The following is a 9,261-nucleotide window of genomic DNA, read 5'->3' as shown; positions in this document are numbered from 1 at the left end:
TTTTACTAACCCTCTTTGGAAGGCTTGCCGCCAAAGGGTTTTCTTGTTAAATTTCAATTTTTTTTCCTTGTTTTGGACGGCATGCTGCCAAAACAAGAAGTATTACATGAGTAAAGTTTTAAATAACTCTCTAATTTTTATACTCCTTTTAAACAAAAATTTTCCTACTCTTTAAAAATTTTAATATATTCTTCTATATTTATTTATTGTATGATCTTGAAAATTTCAAGCATACAACATACATGCTTTTATAGGATTTTCATCCTTATAAATCGAATAACTTTGTTGTTTTTAAAGCGCACTTTATTTATTTTTGCATTGCATTTGTAGGGTGGCCGTGCCACCCCCGCGCCGCTGCGCGACACCGCCGTGAGCCAGTAGCGCTGCCGTGCGACACCGTCACGCGCCGCGCACTACCGCGCACCACCAGTAACACCGCCGCGAGTTTGTAATGTCGCAGACGTCCTCTTCACTGCGAGATCTGCAACTCCACCGACGCCCTCTTCCCTGTCGCATGCAAAATAAACCCCGTTCCACCGCTTTTGCCGCCCCCATAACACCCGGTGTAAACCTTTCGGCGCGGCCTGCGCCACACGGCAACCGCCGCCTGCGCAGCCACACCTGCATCCTTATCCTTAATGCATTTTTTTAAAACTCTCTAACCCCGACCAACTCGTCTGCACTTTGGCCACGCGACAACCACCGCCAGAGCTCCGCTCCCCTTTTCTAAACCATTTTTTAATTTTTTCCCCCTCTTTGCCCACCTTTTTCATTTTTTTCAAATCTTGTTTTATTTATCAAAATAATATAAAAACAACAACAAAAGCATAAAACGTGTTTTTTTTTTGTTTTTTCCCACATAAATAATTGAAATTAAAATATATATATATATATATATATATATATTCTCAATTATATATTAAAAAAAAAAAACATATTTTTTTCTTAATTAATAAAATTAAATTTTTTTTTCTCAATTAACAAATTTTTTTTTTCAATTAATTTGATTTTCAAATTAAGGAATTTTTTTAATTAAAAAAAGAGGAATTTTTTTTAATCATGTCAACCTTAATTCCAGAAATAAAACTTAATTATTCTAATTATCATTCTTGGAAAACTCATATCTCATTTATTTTTCGTTTTAAACACCTCTTCGAAATAGCCACTGACCCTTCTCTTAAACCCGGTTCAGCGGCTACTCAAGACGAGAAAGATACTTGGAAAGCTAAAAATGAAGAAGCTTTAGGGTTAATTGGTATTTCCATTATTCCAGATTTATATGTGTTAATTGCTCACTGTTCTAAAGCTCATGATGCATGGTCCATCTTGAAAACCAAGTATGACAGTGGAGATGAATACCGCAAAATACAGTTGCAGGATCAACTTGAAGATCTCAGGTATGCAGATTTTAAAAGTATGGATGAATTTCTCTTAAAATTTGATTCTCTTAAAAGTCAAATTATGGCTTTAGGTGTTCAATTAGAGGACATTCGTTTAATTCATCTTATTCTTAAAAAATGTCTTCCTCAACAGTTTCAACAGTTTATAACTAATATTCATGCACAGCTTGCTATTCCTACTTTAACTTCTCAGTTAACTAATGTTATTTTTCAAACTTTATTAAGATAGGAAGAAGCTAAGCTAATTCAGTTTGGTACCCTTAAATCAACTGAACATGCATTTGTATCTAGAAATTCAACTAATAATTTTCGTTCCAATAATAATAATCATAATCACAAACAATATAATACTAATTCAAATAATTCCAACAATAAATTTCATGCCAAATATAATAATAATACCAATCATCCTAATAATACTCGTAATACTAATAATCAAAGGAACCATTCCAATTCCAAACCTCATTGTTCTTATTGTGGCAAAGATGGTCATATTGTCCATAACTGTTTTAAAAAGAAAAATGATAAAAAACCTATGAATAATAGTAACAATCATCAAACCTCAAACCATAAAAAAGGTAAATCGACTGGTTCTAATCCTCGTCATGCTTTTACTTGTAGCTTTAATCTTTGCAGACCTTTAGAATGGATTGTTGACAGTGGTGCATCACAACATGTCACTTCTCATAAAGAAATTTTTGATTCTTTACAACCTGATATTGCTAACATTCCTATTCAGTTAGCTAATAATCAGACTTGTAAAGTTGAAGGATTAGGTGATGTTACTATTCCTAATGGTAAATTGCATGATGTTTTATATGTACCTGACTTGAAAACTAATCTGCTTTCTATTTCACAGTTATGTCAGAACTATAAAGTTGAATTCTACAAAGATACATGTTATATCATAGATCCTCAAACTCTCAAAGTGATTGCTCATGCTAAAATGGATAATGACAATTTGTTTAAATTCCATGAATTTGCTAGTTCACGATATTCTTTACATACTTATATTGATTTCAATATATGGCATGAAAGACTTGGTCATTTAAATTCCGATTATATTACTTTCATGCAAAAGCATAATATGGTTGATGGCTTGCCTCACATTATACCTTCCAAGATTGCCTATACAAGTTGCATGAGTGGTAAGATGCATAGGGAGCCCTTTCCAAGTGGAAAATCATGGCGAACAACTCATAAGTTGCATCTTTTCCATAGTGATCTTTTGGGCCCCATGGAGAATACCTCCATCCAAGGTTCTCGGTATGCACTTACCTTTGTTGATGATTTTTCTAGACGAACTTGGATCTATTTTTTGCATAGCAAGGATCAAGTCCTTGATATATTTATTGAATTTCAGTTATATGTTGAAAGGCAATCTGGGTATAAACTTAAAATTATTAGACCTGATAATGGGAAGGAATATGTGAATAATGCTTTTCATTCTTATTTGAAATCATGTGGAATTAAGCACGAGCTTAATATTCCTTATACACCACAACAAAATGGTGTGGCAGAAAGAAAGCATTGGACCATTGTTGAAATGGCTAGAAGCATGTTGCATGCTAAGAATCTGCATTATAAATTTTGGGCTGAAGCCATGTTTTGTGAAACTTATATTCTTAATCGGACTCCTACCAAAGCTCTCAAGGCTATCACTCTAGAAGAGGCTTGGTTTGGTAGGAAACCAAATTTACATCATTTACGGATATTTGGTTCTATTTCTTATGTTCATATGCCTAAACAGAAAAGGCATAAATTAGATGCTAAGTCATCTCCTTATATGTTTGTTGGGTATGATGAAAACACTAAGGGTTATCGTGTTTATGATTCCACTACTAACAAAGTTCAAATTTCTAGAGATGTTTGTATTGAACAAAATGGAGTTCATGATTGCTCTACTACACATGATGAAGAATTCAGTGGCACTAAAATTGTGCTGGTGGAGGACCAACCTCCTTCTCTTAACCCTACTCTTTCTCTTAATCCTTCAAATCAAGTACCACCGATTATTTCTGCTCCTACAACTCATGATACTCAAGTAGATACTAATGATACTTTTATCACTAATGATTCTTCCTCTAGTGATAATTCCATTACAACTAAATGTAAACCTAAATGGGCTCAAAACCTAATCAATGAAGCTGATGATTATATTTCTAAATCTGGTGGAATTAAACATAGAAGGATTCATTATCGTAATTATTCTTTGATGACTACTATTATGAATTCTAATGATCCTAAGTCTTTTGATCAAGCTAACTCTCAACCTCATTGGCAGCAAGCCATGCAAGAGGAATATGATTCTTTACTTGCTAATCGAACTTGGGACTTAGTCAAATTACCTCATGGAAAGAATATAGTTTCATGTAAATGGTTATACAAAACAAAATTGAATACTAATAATGAAATTAGTAAATTTAAGGCTAGACTAGTTGCTAGAGGTTTTTCCCAAATTGAAGGATTAGACTATAATGAAACTGTTGCTCCTATTGCTAAGATGCCTGCTATCAAATTAGTTCTTGCTTTAGCATCTAAAATGATTTGGCCCATTCATCAAATGAATGTTAAAAGTGCCTTCTTAAATGGTGATTTACATGAAGAAATCTATATGGCTCAACCTCCTATATTTGTTAAGAAAGGTAGTGAAAATCTGGTTTGCAAATTGAACAAATCTATTTATGGTCTTAAACAATCACCTAGAGAATGGTATTCTACAATTAATTCTTTCTTTATTTCTCAAGATTTTACTAGAAGTAAGAATGATCCTAACTTGTATATTAAACATACTAACGATGATATTATCATTGTTATTGTTTATGTAGATGATCTAATACTCACTTCTAGTTTAGACGCTTTGATTTCTGATATCAAATTCCAACTTAAACAGAAATTTCAAATGACAGACTTAGGTATCTTACATTATTTCTTAGGTATGCAAATTTTTCAAACTCCTAAAGGTATCTTTGTTTCTCAAAGCAAGTATGCTTATGATCTTTTAGAAAAATTTAAGATGAATGACTCTAACCATGTTTCAATTCCATGTGAATTAGGAACTAAATTAATGAATGATATGAATACTCCTTTTGTTGACGAAACTTTGTATAGACAGTTGGTAGGAAGTTTAAATTATTTAACTCTTACTAGACCTGATATTGCTTATAGTGTTGGTTTAGTTTCTCGATTTATGTCTAAACCTCAACAAACTCATTTTAAAGTTGCTAAACGCATCTTAAGGTACATTAAAGGAACTATTAATATGGGATTATTTTATGATGCAAATTCTGAATTTATTTTACATGGCTATACTGATTCCGATCTAGGTGGAGATCCCAATGATGGGAAATCCACTTGTGGTTATTTTTTCTTTGTTGGTTCAGGTCCAATTTCTTGGAAAAGGAAAAAAGAACACTCTATTTCCCTATGCTCAACTGAAGCTAAATAGAAAGGTTGTACCAATGTCGCTAAGGAAGCTTTGTGGATTCGAAGACTTCTTGATGATTTGGGTCTACCTCAACAATCACCTACACCTATACATTGTGACAATCAAAGTGCTATTTCCTTGGCAAAGAATCCAGTGTATCATGCACGAACCAAACATATTTCACTTCAACATCACTTCATTCGAGAACAAGTTGAAGACAATCAAATTATTCTTCTTTATTGTAAAGGAGAAGATCAAGTGGCTGATATTTTAACCAAACCACTTTCTAAAGAGAGATTTCAGTTCGATTGTAAAAATTTTGGTTTACAACCCATTGATGTAATGATGCAGAGTGGCAAGCGGAATAACCAAATTTGGCCTAAGTTGTCCTTAGGACTTACACAACCCACAATTTTACTCTCCAAGTCTAGGATCACTTTAAGGATCCACCAAGCTCTGCAACAACCCTTTCTCCAAGGTTTGGACAATCTCCCAATGCTTGGAAGGCTCAATCCAGCTTTGTCTCCAATTTGCCTTTAGGGACTAAATCCCTGATTTAGGCCTTTTAGTGCTTCTGCAACTTCTAGCACTCCACAACACAAGACAATGATTGGGACACCTCCAAATGTTCCCCCACACTGCAAATAACCCACAATTTGGGTTCTCCAACTTCTACAACACCAAAATCCACAACTCACCTAGTTGTCCTACTAGGTCTCCATACCCTGTTTTCCTGCAACAAATCCAAAATTATATAAACAACTTGTCAAACAAATTAGGGTTTTAGATACCCTTTATCCCACTCTATAAATCCCCCAAAAATCAAATTCCCAATCTACTCCTGCACTACAGAACCTCTCCTATGCACATAGACCTAATGGGCCCAATTAGGCTTGGTTTACAAAGGAGCAGTACGGAAATGGGTTCATGGATGGAAAGAAATGATTGGGCGACCTCAAGGAATGTTTATCTCAACAACTTCTGCCCTTGGTTGCAATTTATTCAATCAAATTCCTTCTGATTTCCATACAGTTACTAAATCCTAGTTCAAACCAACACCTAGACTTGAACTAGGGCTTGCATGCAAAATGTGCTCTCACCATTGAAATTGATCCTAATTCTAGAGAATGAAAGAACAACATGTAAGCTTGCAGATTCATTGGGTTTTGTGCCCCTGAGGTCAAATAGGTGCACTCTATTTGCCCATTTGCACAAAACCCTTGCTAAAGGGAGGGTTTGGTGGCTGTTTGAGAACAAAATGCAATAACTATCGACTCCCTTCACCAAAAACCTTCAAACCACTTGCAAAAGTTTGCTAACACACCAAGGTTTTGAATCCAATCATTTTTTTGCAGATACTCTTCCGTACAGCACGTGCAGAATTCAAAAACCAGAGATTTTACCAGGAAAACTGAGAGTTTTTTGTATTAATGCAATCAAAATCCTTACAATTTCCATCTCTCCTTTTGGGAAGGTGGAATATGACTTAAATACCATGCCTATACCGATCAACCACCTTGGGATCGGTTTCTAACTGATTTAACCATTATTTGCAAAAGTTGCTAATTGTTGCTGAGCAACTTTTGAAAAGTTGACAGCAACTTTTGGTTCATCTTGCCGATAAGCAACTTTTTGCTTCCAAACTACTTTAAAACATTCCTAACCTAATCTTAGACATGCCTAGAGCCTTTTAAGGCTATATAAGACTTTTTCAAAACACCTAATGCTATTAGCCCTATAGGTCACATGAGTCCTTGGTTTATAAACTACCAAATAGGACTATGTACCTTTACAAGTGGGCAAATGTTTATTAAAATCCTATTTTAAACTCAAACTAGCTTCAAGCCTCCTTGAAGGAAACACTCCAATTAAATTGCAAAGAAGATCTTCATAGACCATGATTAGATTGCAGATGGAAAAATGTCTACATATGATGTAGAGTTGATACCACATATTCTATCAGCCATGCTTTGTCGTCTAATGCCAAGATGATGAAGAAGGAATGTTCCCAAGGAGTGCTCTGCACCATGTAAACTCCCCAAGTAAAGATTAAGGGGGGGTGTCAGAAAGGTTAATCTTTCCTTGGATATATTAATTGGGATATTCCAAGGGTCCCTAAATATAGTTTGTCCTCTTGTACACATGTGGAGGACATGTCATTGTTTGTCCTTTGTTCCACATGTAAGGACAACTCTTGTTTATCTCTTTATTTAGTTTATCCTCCTTAAGAGGATTGTGACACTTTGCACACACCTATTATGAATGTGGCATTCATAGAAATGGGAGTTACAAATGCAACTCCTCTCTCATCTCTATATAAGAGATTCTCCTCCTTCTTTCTTCAACACACTCTTAGCACTTGATGTTATTGTATTGAGCTAGTTTTGCTCCACCACTCTCTCTCTCTCTTCTCTAGGCATTTGCCTTCATTCATAATACTCACAAGGGGTTTTCTTTTCTTTCCCCTTATAAATCCTTGTCTCCATTGTTGAACCATCTTGGTGTATGCTCTTGGAGTTGCTTATCTTATGGTAACATTGTTTCACACTTAACTTACTTGGATTTTTTCTCGTTCCTTGCTCAACATTATCATTTCTTACAGATCAATTTATGCTTGCACTAAAGTAGAGAGAAGAAGAAGAAGAAGAAGAAGAAGAAGGAATGAATTTGATAAATCAAAACAAGATTTGACATTAGTTGGTCAAAGAGAACAAGCCACCAAGACTAAGGGTCCTAACTCCACATTCATACAGTAGGTTTCAAGGAAAGATAAAAAGATATAACAAGGGGTCAATACAAAAAATAAACCCAAATAAACTAGTGAGAGATACCTCAGCTAAATAAACATCTCACCCACTAATATCATATTTTAAAAGTCATTACAAGAACGTAAGTGAGGACATAAGAAACTCAAGAGAAAAATCATTAATAACATATCTTTAGGATCTATCTCTACTAGCATTAAAGGAAAAGGGAGATAAGGGAGAAAGAGTAATTTCCTTGCCTAGTAGAGTGCACACCCTACTATGAATCAACAAAAAAGATGATGTAAAAGATGGTGTTGAAATAGTCTAATGGGTTGGTAACCTGCTAGTCCACCCACCAACGTTCTATCCATAGATCAAAATCCATTGTATTGCCATGGCATGGTCCTCTATAAAAAATGTGTTACCCATGTATGGGTCTTAGAAATTTGTTATTTTTTACCCAAATATAAGATTTAGCATATATGTGTCTAGATGTGTTACCCATGAACATGATTGAGAAAGTGTGTCTATGTTACCCATCATGAGATTTAACATATGTATTTATGTGTGCATTGTGCAAAAGAGGGATGAAGTAATAGTGCATAGATTTGAGAATAACTTAGAAAAAATACCTTGCATCTAAGGCTAAATTACTCTAAACCATGCTCAGAATTGGTATTGGATTTGACGATCTATTAGGGGAAAATTGAATCTTTAGTGGTGAAATAGAGCATGAGGGGTGATGTAGGAGCATCAATAAAAAATGAATAGAAAGAGGATCCATGAGATGGTTGGAAACTAGAATTGGAATAATTGTTATGTTGTCATTGATTGTAAACCTTATTGGTAAGACATTTACTAACAATGTAGAGCGTCATACCATTTGATTGATGAAGAGGATTTGAAAAAGAAGAGATAGCAAGGTTAGCTAGTAAAATTATTGAGTAAAGAGGAGTAAGTATGATGAAATTACAATGATCACTTGGTTAGTTAGTATTTGACAAGATAATGTGTTGTTTGATCTTTGTATGAAGTGAAGAAAAAAGTTGAGTTGAAGTCTAGAAGAGATAATCGATGAGAGACAAGAAGTTGAGTAAAATACTAATCTTGACTAAGTAATAGTTTACTAGGTTAGTGAAGAAGTTGAGGAATAAGATTAAGAAACTTAAGTAAAATGTGAGTGAAACAATATTATCCAAGTGATGGTAATGATCAAGCAAGATGAAGAAGAAAACTAAAGAAGTGACCAATCACAATGAAGACCAAGTGAGAAAGTATAAGCCAAGCAAGATAGAACAATAGAGAACAAGCTACCTACTAATGACTGAGCTAAAGAACATAGTGATGACCAAGTATTATCAAATAAATAGTTTGTGAAATAATTAAGATTTGAGGCCGACATAGTTGACTTTACAAATTGGTCAAAATGTGTAAATAATAAGCATTGATGAGTTGGGGTATTTAATTCATGAATTGAGTTTGTTGAGTGATCTAAAGAAAAGATTTAATGAGAAATTTCTAGAAGTTTCAAGAAAGGAGTAGAAGGAAAAGATGTTGGATAGATTTAATGGATCTGCTCAAACCTTAAGATCTACGGTTATGTTTAACCAGAAAAGGATTATCCTCTCTATTTAAGGAGACATATGAGATGATTTTATAGTGTTGGTTGGCCAAAAAATTTGTGAAT

At 34.4% G+C, this 9,261-nt stretch overlaps 1 pseudogene; it reads right to left on the bottom strand.

Moving 5' to 3' along the window:
• Nucleotides 1-413: 413 nt before the first annotated feature.
• The window catches only part of LOC149544905 (elongation factor 1-alpha 1 pseudogene), a 105,832-nt pseudogene continuing 96,984 nt past the window's right edge, over nucleotides 414-9,261 (bottom strand).

This window comes from Cupressus sempervirens, chromosome 8, assembly GCF_028749045.1.
Source record: "Cupressus sempervirens isolate cs-2001-9-10 chromosome 8, ASM2874904v1, whole genome shotgun sequence".
Lineage (NCBI taxonomy): Eukaryota > Viridiplantae > Streptophyta > Pinopsida > Cupressales > Cupressaceae > Cupressus > Cupressus sempervirens.
The sequence above is the reverse complement of the archived record's forward strand: the minus strand, read 5'-3'. Positions and strand labels throughout refer to the sequence as shown.